Raw genomic sequence first — 21,435 nt, forward strand, 5'->3', positions numbered from 1 at the left:
GTGACGATTGTGAATGTAATGTATAATATCACCTCTGTTGTGATGATTGGGAATGTAAAGTATAATATCACCTCTGTTGTGATGATTGGGAATGTAATGTATAATATCACCTCTATTGTGATGATTGTGAATGTAAAGTATAATATCACCTCTGTTGTGATGATTGGGAATGTAAAGTATAATAACACCTCTATTGTGACGATTGTGAATGTAATGTATAATATCACCTCTGTTGTGATGATTGGGAATGTAAAGTATAATATCACCTCTGTTGTGATGATTGGGAATGTAATGTATAATATCACCTCTATTGTGATGATTGTGAATGTAATGTATAATATCACCTCTGTTGTGATGATTGGGAATGTAAAGTATAATATCACCTCTGTTGTGATGATTGGGAATGTAATGTATAATATCACCTCTATTGTGATGATTGTGAATGTAAAGTATAATATCACCTCTGTTGTGATGATTGGGAATGTAAAGTATAATAACACCTCTATTGTGACGATTGGGAATGTAAAGTATAATATCACCTCTGTTGTGATGATTGGGAATGTAAAGTATAATATTACCTCTATTGTGATGATTGTGAATGTAAAGTATAATATCACCTCTGTTGTGATGATTGGAAGTGTAAAGTATAATATTACCTCTATTGTGATGATTGTGAAGGTAAAGTATAATATCACCTCTGTTGTGATGATTGTGAATGTAAAGTATAATATCACCTCTGTTGTGATGATTGTGAATGTAAAGTATAATAACACCTCTATTGTGATGATTGTGAATGTAATGTATAATATCACCTCTATTGTGATGATTGGGAATGTAAAGTATAATATCACCTCTGTTGTGATGATTGGGAATGTAAAGTATAATATTACCTCTATTGTGATGATTGTGAATGTAAAGTATAATATCACCTCTGTTGTGATGATTGGAAGTGTAAAGTATAATATTACCTCTATTGTGATGATTGTGAATGTAAAGTATAATATCACCTCTGTTGTGATGATTGTGAATGTAAAGTATAATATCACCTCTGTTGTGATGATTGTGAATGTAAAGTATAATAACACCCCTATTGTGATGATTGTGAATGTAATGTATAATATCACCTCTATTGTGATGATTGGGAATGTAAAGTATAATATCACCTCTGTTGTGATGATTGGGAATGTAAAGTATAATATCACCTCTATTGTGATGATTGTGAATGTAAAGTATAATATCACCTCTGCTGTGATGATTGGAAATGTAAAGTATAATAACACCTCTATTGTGACGATTGTGAATGTAATGTATAATATCACCTCTATTGTGATGATTGTCAATGTAATCTATAATATCACCTCTATTGTGATGATTGGGAATGTAATGTATAATATCACCTCTATTGTGATGATTGTGAATGTAATGTATAATATCACCTCTATTGTGATGATTGGGAATGTAATGTATAATATCACCTCTGTTGTGATGATTGGGAATGTAATGTTTAATATCACCTCTGTTGTGATGATTGGGAATGTAATGTATAATATCACCTCTATTGTGATGATTGTGAATGTAAAGTATAATATCACCTCTATTGTGATGATTGGGAATGTAAAGTATAATATCACCTCTGTTGTGATGATTGTGAATGTAATGTATAATATCACCTCTATTGTGATGATTGGGAATGTAATGTATAATATCACCTCTGTTGTGATGATTGGGAATGTAATGTGTAATATCACCTCTGTTGTGATGATTGGGAATGTAATGTATAATATCACCTATATTGTGATGATTGTGAATGTAAAGTATAATATCACCTCTATTGTGATGATTGGGAATGTAAAGTATAATATCACCTCTGTTGTGATGATTGGGAATGTAATGTATAATATCACCCCTATTGTGATGATTGGGAATGTAAAGTTAATATCACCGCTGTTGTGATGATTGGGAATGTAAAGTATAATAACACCTCTATTGTGATGATTGTGAATGTAATGTATAATATCACCGGTGTTGTGATGATTGTGAATGTAAAGTATAATAACACCTCTATTGTGATGATTGTGAATGTAAAGTATAATATCACCTCTGTTGTGATGATTGTGAATGTAATGTATAATATCACCTCTGTTGTGATGATTGGGAATGTAATGTATAATATCACCTCTATTGTGATGATTGGGAATGTAAAGTTAATATCACCGCTGTTGTGATGATTGGGAATGTAATGTATAATATCACCTCTATTGTGATGATTGTGAATGTAAAGTATAATATCACCTCTGTTGTGATGATTGGGAATGTAAAGTATAATATCACCTCTATTGTGATGATTGTGAATGTAAAGTATAATATCACCTCTGCTGTGATGATTGTGAATGTAAAGTATAATATCACCTCTGTTGTGATGATTGGGAATGTAATGTATAATATCACCTCTATTGTGATGATTGTGAATGTAAAGTATAATATCACCTCTGTTGTGATGATTGTGAATGTAAAGTATAATATCACCTCTATTGTGATGATTGTGAATGTAAAGTATAATATCACCTCTGTTGTGATGATTGGGAATGTAAAGTATAATAACATCTCTATTGTGACGATTGTGAATGTAATGTATAATATCACCTCTGTTGTGATGATTGGGAATGTAAAGTATAATATCACCTCTGTTGTGATGATTGGGAATGTAATGTATAATATCACCTCTGTTGTGATGATTGTGAATGTAAAGTATAATATCACCTCTGTTGTGATGATTGAGAATGTAAAGTATAATAACACCTCTATTGTGACGATTGTAAATGTAATGTATAATATCACCTCTGTTGTGACGATTGGGAATGTAAAGTATAATATCACCTCTGTTGTGATGATTGGGAATGTAATGTATAATATCACCTCTATTGTGATGATTGTGAATGTAATGTATAATATCACCTCTGTTGTGATGATTGGGAATGTAAAGTATAATATCACCTCTGTTGTGATGATTGGGAATGTAATGTATAATATCACCTCTGTTGTGATGATTGGGAATGTAAAGTATAATATCACCTCTGTTGTGATGATTGTGAATGTAAAGTATAATATCACCTCTGTTGTGATGATTGGGAATGTAAAGTACAATATCACCTCTATTGTGATGATTGGGAATGTAAAGTATAATATCAACTCTATTGTGATGATTGTGAATGTAATGTATAATATCACCTCTATTGTGATGATTGTGAATGTAATGTATAATATCACCTCTATTGTGATGATTGTGAATGTAATGTATAATAACACCTCTATTGTGATGATTGTGAATGTAATGTATAATATCACCTCAATTGTGATGATTGGGAATGTAATGTATAATATCACCTCTGTTGTGATGATTGGGAATGTAATGTGTAATATCACCTCTGTTGTGATGATTGGGAATGTAATGTATAATATCACCTCTATTGTGATGATTGTGAATGTAAAGTATAATATCACCTCTATTGTGATGATTGGGAATGTAAAGTATAATATCACCTCTGTTGTGATGATTGGGAATGTAATGTATAATAACACCTCTATTGTGACGATTGTGAATATAAAGTATAATATCACCTCTGTTGTGACGATTGGGAATGTAAAGTATAATAACACCTCTATTGTGAAGATTGGGAATGTAAAGTATAATATCACCTCTGTTGTGATGATTGTGAATGTAAAGTATAATATCACCTCTATTGTGATGATTGGGAATGTAAAGTATAATAACACCTCTATTGTGATGATTGTGAATGTAAAGTATAATAACACCTCTATTGTGATGATTGTGAATGTAAAGTATAATATCACCTCTGTTGTGATGATTGGGAATGTAAAGTATAATATCACCTCTGTTGTGATGATTGTGAATCTAATGTATAATATCACCTCTGTTGTGATGATTGGGAATGTAAAGTATAATATCACCTCTGTTGTGATGATTGTGAATGTAAAGTATAATATCACCTCTATTGTGATGATTGTGATTGTAAAGTATAATATCACCTCTGTTGTGATGATTGGGAATGTAAAGTATAATATGACCTCTATTGTGATGATTGTGAATGTAAAGTATAATATCACCTCTGTTGTGATGATTGGGAATGTAATATATAATAACACCTCTATTGTGATGATTGTGAATGTAAAGTATAATATCACCTCTGTTGTGATGATTGGGAATGTAAAGTATAATATCACCTCTGTTGTGATGATTGTGAATGTAAAGTATAATAACACCTCTATTGTCATGATTGTGAATGTAAAGTATAATATCACCTCTGTTGTGATGATTGGGAATGTAAAGTATAATAACACCTCTATTGTGATGATTGTGAATGTAATGTATAATATCACCTTTGTTGTGATGATTGGGAATGTAAAGTATAATATCACCTCTGTTGTGATGATTGGGAATGTAATGTATAATAACACCTCTATTGTGATGATTGTGAATGTAAAGTATAATATCACCTCTGTTGTGATGATTGGGAATGTAAAGTATAATAACACCTCTATTGTGACGATTGTGAATGTAATGTATAATATCACCTCTGTTGTGATGATTGGGAATGTAAAGTATAATATCACCTCTGTTGTGATGATTGGGAATGTAATGTATAATATCACCTCTATTGTGATGATTGTGAATGTAAAGTATAATATCACCTCTGTTGTGATGATTGGGAATGTAAAGTATAATAACACCTCTATTGTGACGATTGTGAATGTAATGTATAATATCACCTCTGTTGTGATGATTGGGAATGTAAAGTATAATATCACCTCTGTTGTGATGATTGGGAATGTAATGTATAATATCACCTCTATTGTGATGATTGTGAATGTAATGTATAATATCACCTCTGTTGTGATGATTGGGAATGTAAAGTATAATATCACCTCTGTTGTGATGATTGGGAATGTAATGTATAATATCACCTCTATTGTGATGATTGTGAATGTAAAGTATAATATCACCTCTGTTGTGATGATTGGGAATGTAAAGTATAATAACACCTCTATTGTGACGATTGGGAATGTAAAGTATAATATCACCTCTGTTGTGATGATTGGGAATGTAAAGTATAATATTACCTCTATTGTGATGATTGTGAATGTAAAGTATAATATCACCTCTGTTGTGATGATTGGAAGTGTAAAGTATAATATTACCTCTATTGTGATGATTGTGAAGGTAAAGTATAATATCACCTCTGTTGTGATGATTGTGAATGTAAAGTATAATATCACCTCTGTTGTGATGATTGTGAATGTAAAGTATAATAACACCTCTATTGTGATGATTGTGAATGTAATGTATAATATCACCTCTATTGTGATGATTGGGAATGTAAAGTATAATATCACCTCTGTTGTGATGATTGGGAATGTAAAGTATAATATTACCTCTATTGTGATGATTGTGAATGTAAAGTATAATATCACCTCTGTTGTGATGATTGGAAGTGTAAAGTATAATATTACCTCTATTGTGATGATTGTGAATGTAAAGTATAATATCACCTCTGTTGTGATGATTGTGAATGTAAAGTATAATATCACCTCTGTTGTGATGATTGTGAATGTAAAGTATAATAACACCCCTATTGTGATGATTGTGAATGTAATGTATAATATCACCTCTATTGTGATGATTGGGAATGTAAAGTATAATATCACCTCTGTTGTGATGATTGGGAATGTAAAGTATAATATCACCTCTATTGTGATGATTGTGAATGTAAAGTATAATATCACCTCTGCTGTGATGATTGGAAATGTAAAGTATAATAACACCTCTATTGTGACGATTGTGAATGTAATGTATAATATCACCTCTATTGTGATGATTGTCAATGTAATCTATAATATCACCTCTATTGTGATGATTGGGAATGTAATGTATAATATCACCTCTATTGTGATGATTGTGAATGTAATGTATAATATCACCTCTATTGTGATGATTGGGAATGTAATGTATAATATCACCTCTGTTGTGATGATTGGGAATGTAATGTTTAATATCACCTCTGTTGTGATGATTGGGAATGTAATGTATAATATCACCTCTATTGTGATGATTGTGAATGTAAAGTATAATATCACCTCTATTGTGATGATTGGGAATGTAAAGTATAATATCACCTCTGTTGTGATGATTGTGAATGTAATGTATAATATCACCTCTATTGTGATGATTGGGAATGTAATGTATAATATCACCTCTGTTGTGATGATTGGGAATGTAATGTGTAATATCACCTCTGTTGTGATGATTGGGAATGTAATGTATAATATCACCTATATTGTGATGATTGTGAATGTAAAGTATAATATCACCTCTATTGTGATGATTGGGAATGTAAAGTATAATATCACCTCTGTTGTGATGATTGGGAATGTAATGTATAATATCACCCCTATTGTGATGATTGGGAATGTAAAGTTAATATCACCGCTGTTGTGATGATTGGGAATGTAAAGTATAATAACACCTCTATTGTGATGATTGTGAATGTAATGTATAATATCACCGGTGTTGTGATGATTGTGAATGTAAAGTATAATAACACCTCTATTGTGATGATTGTGAATGTAAAGTATAATATCACCTCTGTTGTGATGATTGTGAATGTAAAGTATAATATCACCTCTGTTGTGATGATTGGGAATGTAATGTATAATATCACCTCTATTGTGATGATTGGGAATGTAAAGTTAATATCACCGCTGTTGTGATGATTGGGAATGTAATGTATAATATCACCTCTATTGTGATGATTGTGAATGTAAAGTATAATATCACCTCTGTTGTGATGATTGGGAATGTAAAGTATAATATCACCTCTATTGTGATGATTGTGAATGTAAAGTATAATATCACCTCTGCTGTGATGATTGTGAATGTAAAGTATAATATCACCTCTGTTGTGATGATTGGGAATGTAATGTATAATATCACCTCTATTGTGATGATTGTGAATGTAAAGTATAATATCACCTCTGTTGTGATGATTGTGAATGTAAAGTATAATATCACCTCTATTGTGATGATTGTGAATGTAAAGTATAATATCACCTCTGTTGTGATGATTGGGAATGTAAAGTATAATAACATCTCTATTGTGACGATTGTGAATGTAATGTATAATATCACCTCTGTTGTGATGATTGGGAATGTAAAGTATAATATCACCTCTGTTGTGATGATTGGGAATGTAATGTATAATATCACCTCTGTTGTGATGATTGTGAATGTAAAGTATAATATCACCTCTGTTGTGATGATTGAGAATGTAAAGTATAATAACACCTCTATTGTGACGATTGTAAATGTAATGTATAATATCACCTCTGTTGTGACGATTGGGAATGTAAAGTATAATATCACCTCTGTTGTGATGATTGGGAATGTAATGTATAATATCACCTCTATTGTGATGATTGTGAATGTAATGTATAATATCACCTCTGTTGTGATGATTGGGAATGTAAAGTATAATATCACCTCTGTTGTGATGATTGGGAATGTAATGTATAATATCACCTCTGTTGTGATGATTGGGAATGTAAAGTATAATATCACCTCTGTTGTGATGATTGTGAATGTAAAGTATAATATCACCTCTGTTGTGATGATTGGGAATGTAAAGTACAATATCACCTCTATTGTGATGATTGGGAATGTAAAGTATAATATCACCTCTATTGTGATGATTGTGAATGTAATGTATAATATCACCTCTATTGTGATGATTGTGAATGTAATGTATAATATCACCTCTATTGTGATGATTGTGAATGTAATGTATAATAACACCTCTATTGTGATGATTGTGAATGTAATGTATAATATCACCTCAATTGTGATGATTGGGAATGTAATGTATAATATCACCTCTGTTGTGATGATTGGGAATGTAATGTATAATATCACCTCTGTTGTGATGATTGGGAATGTAATGTGTAATATCACCTCTGTTGTGATGATTGGGAATGTAATGTATAATATCACCTATATTGTGATGATTGTGAATGTAAAGTATAATATCACCTCTATTGTGATGATTGGGAATGTAAAGTATAATATCACCTCTGTTGTGATGATTGGGAATGTAATGTATAATATCACCTCTATTGTGATGATTGGGAATGTAAAGTTAATATCACCGCTGTTGTGATGATTGGGAATGTAAAGTATAATAACACCTCTATTGTGATGATTGTGAATGTAATGTATAATATCACCGGTGTTGTGATGATTGTGAATGTAAAGTATAATAACACCTCTATTGTGATGATTGTGAATGTAAAGTATAATATCACCTCTGTTGTGATGATTGTGAATGTAAAGTATAATATCACCTCTGTTGTGATGATTGGGAATGTAATGTATAATATCACCTCTATTGTGATGATTGGGAATGTAAAGTTAATATCACCGCTGTTGTGATGATTGGGAATGTAATGTATAATATCACCTCTATTGTGATGATTGTGAATGTAAAGTATAATATCACCTCTGTTGTGATGATTGGGAATGTAAAGTATAATATCACCTCTATTGTGATGATTGTGAATGTAAAGTATAATATCACCTCTGCTGTGATGATTGTGAATGTAAAGTATAATATCACCTCTGTTGTGATGATTGGGAATGTAATGTATAATATCACCTCTATTGTGATGATTGTGAATGTAAAGTATAATATCACCTCTGTTGTGATGATTGGGAATGTAAAGTATAATATCACCTCTATTGTGATGATTGTGAATGTAAAGTATAATATCACCTCTGTTGTGATGATTGGGAATGTAAAGTATAATAACATCTCTATTGTGACGATTGTGAATGTAATGTATAATATCACCTCTGTTGTGATGATTGGGAATGTAAAGTATAATATCACCTCTGTTGTGATGATTGGGAATGTAATGTATAATATCACCTCTGTTGTGATGATTGTGAATGTAAAGTATAATATCACCTCTGTTGTGATGATTGAGAATGTAAAGTATAATAACACCTCTATTGTGACGATTGTGAATGTAATGTATAATATCACCTCTGTTGTGACGATTGGGAATGTAAAGTATAATATCACCTCTGTTGTGATGATTGGGAATGTAATGTATAATATCACCTCTATTGTGATGATTGGGAATGTAATGTATAATATCACCTCTGTTGTGATGATTGGGAATGTAAAGTATAATATCACCTCTGTTGTGATGATTGGGAATGTAATGTATAATATCACCTCTGTTGTGATGATTGGGAATGTAAAGTATAATATCACCTCTGTTGTGATGATTGTGAATGTAAAGTATAATATCACCTCTGTTGTGATGATTGGGAATGTAAAGTACAATATCACCTCTATTGTGATGATTGGGAATGTAAAGTATAATATCACCTCTATTGTGATGATTGTGAGCAGCAGGGAGGGCGAATCCTACAAAATACTTTTCCGAGATAACCCTTCCACTGAAACTATTCCCGATAGAGGGCTTATTTCGACGAAATAGCCCTTCTATTCAGAATACAGGACAAAAAAAATGTCCTTGAGAAATGCTTCGCATTTCCAGAAATGCTTCGCATTTCCAGAAATGCTTCGCATTTCCAGAAATGCTTCGTCGCCGCTGACATAGCGCGAGTTACTTCAATAAATCCGACTCCGCCGACATAATTTTCCACGGTGAGGTATCATTGAAAAATCAGGTGTAGTTTGCGCCCTCCCTGCTGCTCTACGAAGACGAAGATTCCCATGGAAATCTTCGATTCCTAAGAAAACATTTTTATGTCGCAAATAGTGTATCAAGGCCGACGCGGTATCGTGTACGCGGGTCGTGTAAATTTATTGTCACAAATCCGTGCTGGTTTCTTTGAGCGCGACTAAAGAAATTCTTAAACTTATTAATATCCATATCGCCGCTACACCAGGTTTGATGAATATTTCTCAGCGTATGAACATCAACTCCATTAAACACAGCAAGAAGATTACAGTTATCCCTGATTACTTTTGGTATTTGTGTATAACGCTGAGTAACATAAATCACATCAGTGTTTTTATGACGACCTCGTGAAAATATTCTTGCAGGATTTTTTTGCTTGTCCAGCATCACATCATCATACACTACTAGGTTATTTATTTCCCCGTTAAGGTCTTCCACGGACGGAGCTTCTTCAATATCAGTTATAAATTCAACAACATCCTCGCCGTCTTCACTCAGCGCTTTTGCACTCTCATTAAAATCTTTTATAACATCATAACAACGTTGATCATCCACAGACGGAGCTATCAAGTATAGTTTGTCCCATTTCATCCACTTCATTATCATGTTCAGCAACAGCTGTGTTTTACCTGATCCTGACGGTCCTATGATGATCATTCTGATAGAATTTGGTAGCACGGAATTATGCTTGACTGGTTCTTTCCTTCGCGTCGCAGAAAAATCAGTGATCTCCATTTGTATATAAGGAATAATAATTATGGATCTATATTGTGTAAAGTGTAAGGCACAAACCCCTACGAATGATCTAACAACCATTACAACAAAAAATAACAGACAAGCACTTTCTGGTAAGTGTGCGCGATGTGGCACAAAAAAATTTAGATTTCAAAAAAAAAGCCTGACAAAGTCAGCGGAGGTGACATCGCAGCAACCCTCGGACGACTTCCAGGTACCCCTTGGGCTAAATATCCCGGAGAAAAACATCTCCCAGGATACAATTACTGCGGTCCAGGGACACGACTAGATATCAGACTTGATGAACAATCTAAACCAAAACCGGGAGAGTATCCGATAAACGCTATCGACGCAGCGTGTCACATGCATGATGTTGCTTATCGAAGTAAAGATCTGCAAGACAGGCATATCGCGGATGTGAAATTAATTCATGCACTAAGCGCCATAAAAAATAAATCATTTAAGGAGTCACTCGCTAATTGGTTAATAAGATCAGCGATGAAATCTAAATTAGCATTAGGCGCTGGATAATTAATAACGATGCAGACAAGTCCAAGGACTTCCAACGCTAGTGTTTCCATGCAAGCGATTTATTATTCCCCAATCGGATACTGGAGAGGTAACTCAGCAATTAATAAACTCGCCAACGCGGCATCAGTAACACGCGAGGTTGCCAAAAAATGGCTGTCAAAACAAGCAATATGGCAAATCTACTTACCACCACCTCGACAAATCAACTTTGCACATTTTGATGTTAGTACCCCCAATGAAGTTCATCAGGCTGACATACTATTCCTGCCTCATGATACTGTCCGTAGAAAAATATACAAATACGCGCTAACAGTAGTTGATGTTGCCAGTAGATACAAAGAAGCAGAACCGTTAGCGACTAAAACAGCGTCCGAAGTTGCCTCTGCGTTTTCGCGAATTTATCAACGAGGACCTCTAAACTGGCCACGATTATTACAAGTTGATCCTGGCAAGGAATTTCAGGGCGCGGTATCATCACTGACAAAGCAGCATAACGTTACCATACGACGAGGACATACTGAAATTCATCACGATCAGGCAATTGTTGAGCGATTTAATAGAACACTCGCTGAGAGATTATTCGGATACCAGTACGCGAGGGAATTCATTTACGATACGAGATCTCGTGAATGGGTTGCAAGACTGCCAAACGTGATAGCCGCACTGAATAATGAAATTACCAGAACAACAAACATGAGACCTGTAAATGCAATCACAAAAAAATATATACCCCGCGTCAGTGAACGCGGACAACAGCAACAAAATGTTTCAACGCAGCCAGGGACGCTAGCGTCCCCACTGCTGGGTAATGTCACCGTTAGGTATTTATACGAACCAGGCGAACTAGAAGGAGGAAAAAAAAGAGCAACCGATCCCACATGGAGTGTTACTACACATAAGATATCCAGCATAACCAGATCAACTGGGAGAAACGCAATCTACAGATTAGATTCGACTGCTCCTCAACGCGGATTTAAACGCGAGCAACTTCAGGTGATCCCCGCGGATACACAATTACCACCCCGATCACTAAAGTGATCCGCACTGAAGTGATTCAATCATTTAAATAACTGCAGCAACACCTCTGCGTCGGTTACACTCAAGACAGGTCAACATCACATTTTCACGTGTATGACCGCGACTGCTATCTATTCTATCTACGGTGAATTGCCTTGGATTATTTTTCGAATACTGCCACAGCAATAAACAATTACAACTCGCACAGTGATTATTCTGACGCTCACGTAACGACAACACAGCGTTGATATCCAGGTTAAACTCTCTATTATTTTTCTTGTCACTTTGTCGGTAACTGTCTAATTTTTTTCTTATTTGATCTTTTTGCGTTAACTCAACAACGGCTGACTTCGTTGACGTATCTAATACAATTCTTCGTAACTGAGCCATCTTTCTTACTCTGGACACGGCTAAATAAACTAAATTTGACCATTCGATGCGGTCATCAACGATCCAAACAGTTGTATCAGAAATAGTTAATCCTTGTGCTGAATGAATCGTCATAGCATATCCTAGTGTCCACGGTGATTTATTTATTGCTAATGCATCTTCGACCGCATCGACGTTAACTGTTACTATATCATTCAATACTAAATTTTGTTTCTCTGGTTTTCCGGGAATATCAACATCAATATTCTGCAATCGTGTATCATCTGGTCTATAACATAACGGCACTTCCAACGTTGGAAATTTCTGCCGCTGTAACTGAAATAGTCGCCGCTGAAGTGTATCTCTGACTGATTTTCTACTTGCAACAATTAAATCATCTGGTTTCCACGCCGTTAAAAAGTTATCAAATGAAGTCTCTGGAATTATTTCACGCATTATTTCACATTGGACTTTATTGGTTTGTAGCCTAATTAGTTTTTTAAACTCCTTTAATGTGTCATCAAGCGCTCTGATGTCATCACGCATTTCCTCGTAATAATCAACAAACCCTCTCAACCATTCGTGGGGAGATTCGCCGACAAATGGTGGTGGTTGACCATGATCGCCGCACATCACAACTGCGGTATTTTTCGTTAACAACCACGTCAGGAACCGTTGTAATGTATCCAGCGGCACAGTGTCTATTTCATCCCAGATGATTTTCTCCGGGATATACTTCGTTCCCATTCGCGTAGGAGTCCATGTACCGCCGCTGTATTTGAAAAAGCCGTGATAAGTGCAGGCCTTTACTCCGCGTTGTATCATTTCTCTGGCAAGTCTGTGTGTTGGTGTTAGCACGACCAAATCAGAACCGCGGAATAGTTCGATTGCACGAGTTGTCTTACCACAGCCTCCAGGTCCGTTCAAATAAACTGTTCTGTGTCTAGCAATTGGATCGTACACAGAAGGCAACGACAAAGTTGTCCACGACAAGGTTGTTGATTTACGATATTCATCTTTAATTTCAACATCAGCTGATTCACAGTACGCGTGCAACTCTTCCTTTTTTACTCGCCATGTTCCCCATTGATCATCCGATGTTGGTAAATCTAACGCTGTTAAATCGTCTTCGTTAATATAAAACGAATCTGTTGCAACCCTTACCGCGAAGGGAACTCTATTCACCATCGACAATAAATTTATAGAAACATAAGCCAGCATAGAGGATCTCAAATGAGTGTACTGAGCTGAATCACCGTCGATATAACTAACAACTGTTCCTAATCGTTTTCCAGGCATCCCCGGCAATGATATTATTATATCCTCGCGGCTACAAAATGTATCTTTCGCAGTAGTATCAGCGATAATGAAATTTAATTCTTCTTCATCCATAATTAATCGACTGTGATGTCGTTTATGATCATATGCTCCACCTTGAGTAAATTTACCTATCAATCTTCGGCCGAGATCTTTACAGTTGCGCTCATCATGTTTATACGCCAGTGTGCGTAATTCTTCTTCAGACGCTGTAGGATAATTTAATTTTAAGTCAGAATAACACGCAGTATCAGTTGGAGTTGGTAACCAAACTGAGGTTTGTTTTGAGTAACAAATAATCCCCTCACTGACAACAACAGATGTTAGTATTGTTTTGTCAACCATAAACCGCAACAACGGAAACGGCACCCACTTCCTTTCGTGGAAATGTCTGCCAAACCAAGCATAATTAATAGGATGTAACCGTGTTGCAAATTCGAACGATTCCACGCGAGCAAATCCAGTCAGGTCAAAATCAGGTAAAGGTCCGTTAATAGCTACTCTTGTCATTAAATTTGTGGGATGTCCAAATCGTTTAAAGTATTCAGCGCATTCGCCATAGCCAAGAAAACTTCCTGGATAGCACGCAATCATATCCACCGATACCATATTATCACTAACAAATACACTATTCCATAAACCGCCGTGTCCGTATTCGATGCAACTCTGCTGAACATTCTCGAGAAAACTCTTCATGGTTGGTTTCCAATTATTTTTTTGTCGTGCTATATGTGCGGCAACACTTGGAACAGTAAAACAATTAGTTAGTAATTGATCAACTTGCTCAGTTGAATATTTTTCTGTGAGCGCTTTCATTTCATTTTGTAACTCCGCAGTTCTATATATTTCTCCGTTCGGGGTCACGAACTGGTCATAATCACCAACTTCAGAACTTCTAAACAACCATACCGATACCGGATCGGTTTTACTCATTTGATAAATACAATCAAACATACCCGCGGAATAATACCTTATAACACGATCGCGTGGAAATATTTTAACTGATTCCGTCCAGGCGTGGCTGTTATGATCAATAATTGTTATTGAAGCTCCACTACGGTTGTATTTCGATTTATACAATTCCTCGCCTGTTAGCGATAATACCGTTATAGGAAATCTTAATAATTTTTCTAGCGCGGCAACATCCTTAATTGTGGCCCCTGTATCTTTGACTCGATTAGCCCATGTTGTTATTTTATTTTTTCTGATCTCAGTTAGACCATTTCCACGTGCTGCGTTTTTAAAATGTTCCATTACTCGCTCAGCTACACAATTTAACATTACTGATGTTTTCATTGGCGTGAGTTTATCTACACTTGGTTTCTTTATCGGATATATTCCGTAAACGACTGCAGTTACTGGATACGATCTGGCGTAATACGGTATATCAACCCCCGTCAACATTCCTGGTCTAGAATTATTGCTCAACAAAATAGTTTTCCTTTTAATGTCAAGGATAGGATCATTTTTATCACGGATAATCCACGTGTCATCGTCGTTTTCGTTGACCACTTTGACAATAAATTTTATCTGTATGAAATATCTTCTATCGTCGAGATACCCAATTATGTTACGCGCGATTGTATCGTTCATGGTAGCATCAATGATAACGCTCGCGTGAGAAACTCTTCGAGTTTCGGGGATAATTTTATATGTCGACCACACATGTGCGGCACCATCACGACGAAACTCTTCCTTGGCATTCTTGATAACACCAAGCAGTTCCTTTAACTCTCTTCGTCGACGATCAGTGGTTAACCGGTCAAGATCGAATCGAGAACCTGCGGGTTTTATTCTGGATAGTCTTTCAAAACTCATTATTATAATTAAGACAAGTATTTAAATAGACAAAAATATTATATATAATGAACGAAAACTCAAAGAGTTTCTCCGGCGATGCTAGCATCGCTCATGCAAAGCATTTCTCATGCAAGTGGATTAAACTAAATTCATCAGCGCCGTGTAGCAAACCATGCAGACACGAATACTGTGGACAACATGCTCAACAGGTCCGCGGTGGGAGTCTAGGACCGATACCGTGTATCAGATGCGGCATTGGAGTACGAGGAAAAACGCAATTATGTTCAGCGTGTGGGGGGAAACGCTATCGAGAACTAAAACGTTATTACGATAAAAAAAATCCAGCCTCGAACACGTTCTCGGAGCGTGATTACATAAATAAGTTTTCAGACAAATTATGAATTAGACAAATGATTTGCTTATAGTATAATGAATCAAGAATTCGTCCCCGAACAAGAATTTGTTCCCGAACAAGAATTTGTTGCACATCCAACTATTCCAAATTATGAGGCAAACCGAGATGGCATAGTGAGAAACTACAGGCTGAGGAAACAAGTTGGTACAGTTGATAATTCTGGTTATTTAAGATTTACTGCCGCGCGCTCAAAGAGGTATTTATGTCATCGTTTTATTTACGAATGTTTCTTTGGAGTGATCCCTAAGGGTTTTGTCATTGATCACATTAACGGTAACATACTTGATAACTCTATAAACAATCTTCGCGTGGTCACTCAGAGCAAGAACTGCCTGTCGGGTAAAACAGGACGTAGTAAAAAAGTTGCAAGACCTGTCCGGGGTCGTAATACACAGACCGGCGACGAAATAGTATTCCGGTCGATATACGCCGCGAGTAAGCATTTCGGTATTTGTCCACCTGCTGTACAGCATGTCGCAGATGGGATCCGCAAAACAGCATTTTCAAAGAAGCTCAAACAGAAGATTTCATTCTGCTATATAACTCTTATCGTTGACACAAACGACGATAACTCCTCCACGAGTGTGTAACGCTTTGCAGAGTTGTCGTCGTCAGAGGATTTGCTCCCCTGAGAAAGCCACCTTGATAAAATATTTTATCGAGTTCATAACATGTAATCATTTATTTACCGTAGAATATATATTTTTTTACAAACAATATCCTCGTTTTACTGAATATATCCGACTGTTTTGCTCTTCTGTGCTTGTTATATGACCGCGCTCGAGAAAACATACAATTAAAATATTTTAAACAAGTCCCGCCCACTGCTAGAGCGAATTTCCAACTCGCAAGTAACAGTTGGGTTATATACGAAATCGCTCCCTAAGACCTTTGGGTCGATCGAAAGTCAGCACGCGCAAGCAAAACCATAAATTTAATCCGCCAATGGCGGGTGTCTTTTGTGCACCATCCAATGGTCGATTCAATGGATGGTTTTGTTCTGCTGCTGACCGTAGAAAATGACCCACCTGCATGTTTGTGTCGTCATAGGATAAGGTCTTAGGATAAGTTAGGATAAGATTACATGTTCATTGTGCCTTTACTTGCTGTCATACTCGAATCAGAGGTAAAGGTTGTTCTGTGTTGTATCGTCCCTCCCGAGCTTCTAGACCGTTATTTGACGATCTAGAAGTTCCTCATGGGGTGAGTGACCCCCAAAAATAAACAGATAGATGGATGCATAAAGCTCTACGTCACCTGGGTGCCCACCAATAGAAACATTCAGAAAGAGTGTTGGCCAAAAATAAACGGTAACATGAGGTGCCTAAGGGAAAAATCACAACACGAAGGTCTAATATAAGACCAAGAAAAAAAAATCCTAACAAAGGACTCATGAAAGAACCGTAGGCCGGTGAAGAGTACCCAGTAAGTGATAACCGCTCATCATCTATCTGTTTATTTTTGTTTTTGGTGATGCTAGCACGAGAAGTCCCTTGGACGAGAAATGCAAAGCATTTTTCATGCATTTAAAAATATAAAAATATATAATAATATGAATCACGAAAATATAAATACCATACTTGTTGAAATTAAAGAATTACAACAGCGAGGTTTTAATATTTTACTAGACACTGAAACAATTATGTCAGATTTTGAATCCTTGAATGAGCTATCACAATCGGGGAAGAACAATCTCCCCGCGTGTTATAGGTTCATTAAGGGTTTGCAAGATCGCATTTACAGATCACTTGCCGGGATAACTGAAAATCAGGTATCTGAATTTATTCCACTGTGCCGTGCAGTTGAGAAGATTCGTCTTGTATTGTCAAGCGAGTATGAGACTCGAAAATTAATTAGCACCAGGGTGAGACGGTTAAAAGGTTATATAAAGAATCTAGACACGGAAATGCCTTGCATTTCTGACGAAAATACTAGTATTTGTGACTACGAGGCCGACAAGGAAGTATAAACCGCCGCGTGTGACTCACAGCACAAAGTGAAAGTAGAACCTGAGAAACGCTAGCCCCCCCCCCCCGCTTGGAGTGTAAAGCACATTTCCACGGTAAAAAAAAAGTGTATTATTTTTTTTGCCCGAGCGTGGAAACTCTTCGAGTTTTACATGAGAAATGCTTTGCATTTCCAGAGAAGTCCTTAGACTTCCAGGATTTGCTTAAGCGTTTCAACATCAATACAACAATGAGAATAGTTCATAATCTGTTCTCGTTGACACCAAGCTGTGATCATATGATTTTGCTGTAGCTGTGTTAATTGTGACGACGTTAACAAGAAGTCTTCGTCGCCGTACACGTCAACGATTATTTTAACGGGGAAATACTGTTCTGGGAATGTCTGTATTTGAAATGCGGTTTTTATTGCCTCGTGAAGAATTTGCTTATCATGAATATGAACTCGTGCGTGAATGTATTCACACATTATACACAACCGTTTTTTTAAATGCGCGCCTGCGTGCTAAGCACTCGCATGAGAAGTCCTTTGGACTTCCAGAGAAACTCTTCCAGAAATGCTTTGCATTTCCAACGATGCCGGTTTTGATGGGGTATTTGCACGCGATGACGAAAGTGGACCACTGCAGAAAAAAAACTATTATTATGGATCCGTTGACTTGTCCTTGTCCTCGAAGAGTTTCAGGACTTCACCAGTAAGTTCACGGAGACAGTCTCGCCACGCAGGTCCAACAACCCCCCCCGTTGGTCGGTGAGTTTAAAATTTATCGTTGACAACCACGGATTATTACACCGCAGATAGACCACATTGATTGGTTCTTGCACAATCAGAAAACCAGGAGGGTCTCTTGGTGTAAACGTATACAGGATAAACCCCTGTTGGGCCGTCGTAGTATCTGATGCGCTGTAGCTACCGTCAATGACGTCACATACAAGATTGACCGCAATAACATCTGTGATATTTACGATCCCCGGAGATACGTGTCTGCCATCGGATGCTGTACTGTTGTCGTGTCTTAAAATAACAGGTTGTGGTTTTATTTTCGTGTACGCGGCAAGAATATCTTTGAAAGATTCCGCGATAAGATCAGAGACTGATTTTCTTAGTGTGTGTACGTTATATCCAGGAAGTTTAAAATCTGAAATATCCTTCACGGGAATACCAAATAGGGTTGCAAAATTCGATCTTTTTCGGTTTCCATAATCGCCCTTGAGATCCAGTAGATGTTGAATTACTTTTTGATTCATAAATTCCATCGTGGATGCGAGTTTGTTTAGTTTTTCTATGGTGGTGATAATGTTCGTGCGAGAATGCAAAGCATTCCGAGAACTGCTTGCAGAAACGCTAGCGTTTCCAGTTCCAGGTTTTGTTATATCAGAGATATAATCTTGGAAATGTCCCCGCAACAGGTCTAGCTGTTGTTTATGTGCTTGTTTGATCGGATTAAAAAAATGAGCTTCTATATCTTCTGGCCGGTAATCCCGGCCTCCATACCCCTCAAAAAAAGCTGCCCCTATTATATCCAAGGGAACTTGATCTGATGTTGAAAACCGGGCTTGGCCTGATCGTAATTGATCTGAAAATAATAAATACTCGCCGCGCACGAGGTCGTGTAGTTCTTCCTTCGTGGTCTCGAAATCCGACTTCGATGGTGGCGGTGGACCCGGTCCGACCTCGGGTCGTTCTTGTGGCCATCCTAATACTGTTCGGATTGAGCTGTTGTAAATATCCACGGCGTATCCCGGTGTTGAGATTTCAATGACCGCAGACAGCGTTGGTTCGTGCGCGGCTATAGATATTTTGGCTTCCTTGCCGGTGATTCGTTTTATTTGGCGTTGTATCTCCGCGTTGATTTCTTCGATTTGATAACTCCCAGTGGGTAGCGTAATTGTATCCCAGTCGAATTCGTCAGAGTCGGCTTTGGTTTTCCACGAAAACACAAACGAATTATTTGGCTGCTGACCGGAAAATGATGCTGACCTGATATTGGGCCAGCTGTGATACGCACTGAGCTTCGACAACGCGATTTCGTTCACGGCAATTGGAGTTCGAAAATTAATGCTGAATTCTGGTGTCGTCGAGGACACTGAGATCATTGTGGTCCTTACCGGCGTTGTGTTTGTGACTATTTGTTGAAGCAGTTCTTGTGGAGTTGCCATCAGTGACATTATTTATTTGTTTAGTTTTCAAATAGTCATTGTACACATCTGACATTAGTTTGAATTCAGAATCTGATATCAACGCGGCGTCGCTGGATTGCGCGTCTAACGATGATGATATCAGCGATGATAATTTCTGGTATGCGGTCGTGGCTGTATTTAATTTTGTCGTGTAATCGTGTAATTTTGTGACCGCGCACGAGGATATTTTTTTTGCTATGATGCCGAAAACTCCTGCTGTTGCTGTAGCAGCGGAAACAGAGATCGTGGCAGCGACTACTGCAGTCACTGGAGTGACCGCTGATAGTATTACTCCCGCGGATGCAACAACGGCGGATACTGAATAAACCATAACGTCTAACACTGTTATGCGTCTGCGGTATTTTTTTACTTTTTGACTGGTTACTTCGATGACAGTTTTTAACTCAGATTGCCACTCACGGACTTGATTATATCGATATTGTTGAGCATCTGGAAATCCTTCGGATTTCAACGTTGACATATTATTTAAAAATCGCTGCCGATTTTCAATTACGCGGTGACCAATCGAGGTGTTTCTGCGACGAATTCCAAACACCACCAGTAAGATGTTGCTGTTAAAGTATCGTCGGCGGCTTCAAGCATAAATGTTTCCTCGGTTCCGCTGTTTAGTATTACAGTGCAAACCCCGGAATACTTATCGGTGGAATGTCTCCAAGGATATGTTGTGAAGATTTCAAATTTAGCGGCTGAAAACACAGACAACCTGTAAACACCGGTGGCTGTTGCTGTATATTTGATAGTGTTGTTATTTTGTCGTGACCATGTTGCGAATCCCGATGATACCGTGAATACGATGTTGGTGATATGCCCGGAAGTAACTCCAGTGGGGACTTTAATCAGACTGGTTTTGTTAACGATCTCAGGAATACCCGATACGATATTCTGCTGTGTTTGTTTGATCGTGTTAATGTTATTTTCTATTATCTGAACTTGATCTGAAAAACTTTTTTCCGTTCTGACTACACCTAACCGGGTATTAATCTTATTGATATCGTTGGCGTTATTAGTAAGTTTTGGTATGATTTCAGAAAGTTTCGTGTCGACGACTGGAGGATCCCCAAAGAACTTATCCACGGCCTCATCAGTTTTTGAGAAGTTTCTTCGAAGTCTTGTAAACGCGCCCACGTGAACATCATACTCTGCACGCAGCGTATTTAGTTTACCGTTGACGATGTCCACGTATTGTTTGTTTGACGCATCCTGGTCGGATTCGGGATTTGCTAACGCGGTTATTTTGTTGCCGCTCATGTCAAGTCCGCCGGTCATTACGTCGCCGGATTTTATTACTCTGTCGCTGACTAG

At 36.9% G+C, this 21,435-nt stretch overlaps 1 long non-coding RNA gene across 1 annotated transcript in view; it reads left to right on the forward strand.

The window, feature by feature from the left end:
* The window catches only part of LOC149772556 (uncharacterized), a 133,032-nt gene that overhangs the window by 80,958 nt on the left and 30,639 nt on the right, over positions 1 to 21,435 (forward strand). The gene's annotated exons all lie outside the window — the stretch shown is intronic.

This window comes from Sinohyriopsis cumingii, unplaced genomic scaffold (assembly GCF_028554795.1).
Source record: "Sinohyriopsis cumingii isolate HCF-2022 unplaced genomic scaffold, ASM2855479v2 utg001397l, whole genome shotgun sequence".
In the NCBI taxonomy this organism is placed as follows: domain Eukaryota; kingdom Metazoa; phylum Mollusca; class Bivalvia; order Unionida; family Unionidae; genus Sinohyriopsis; species Sinohyriopsis cumingii.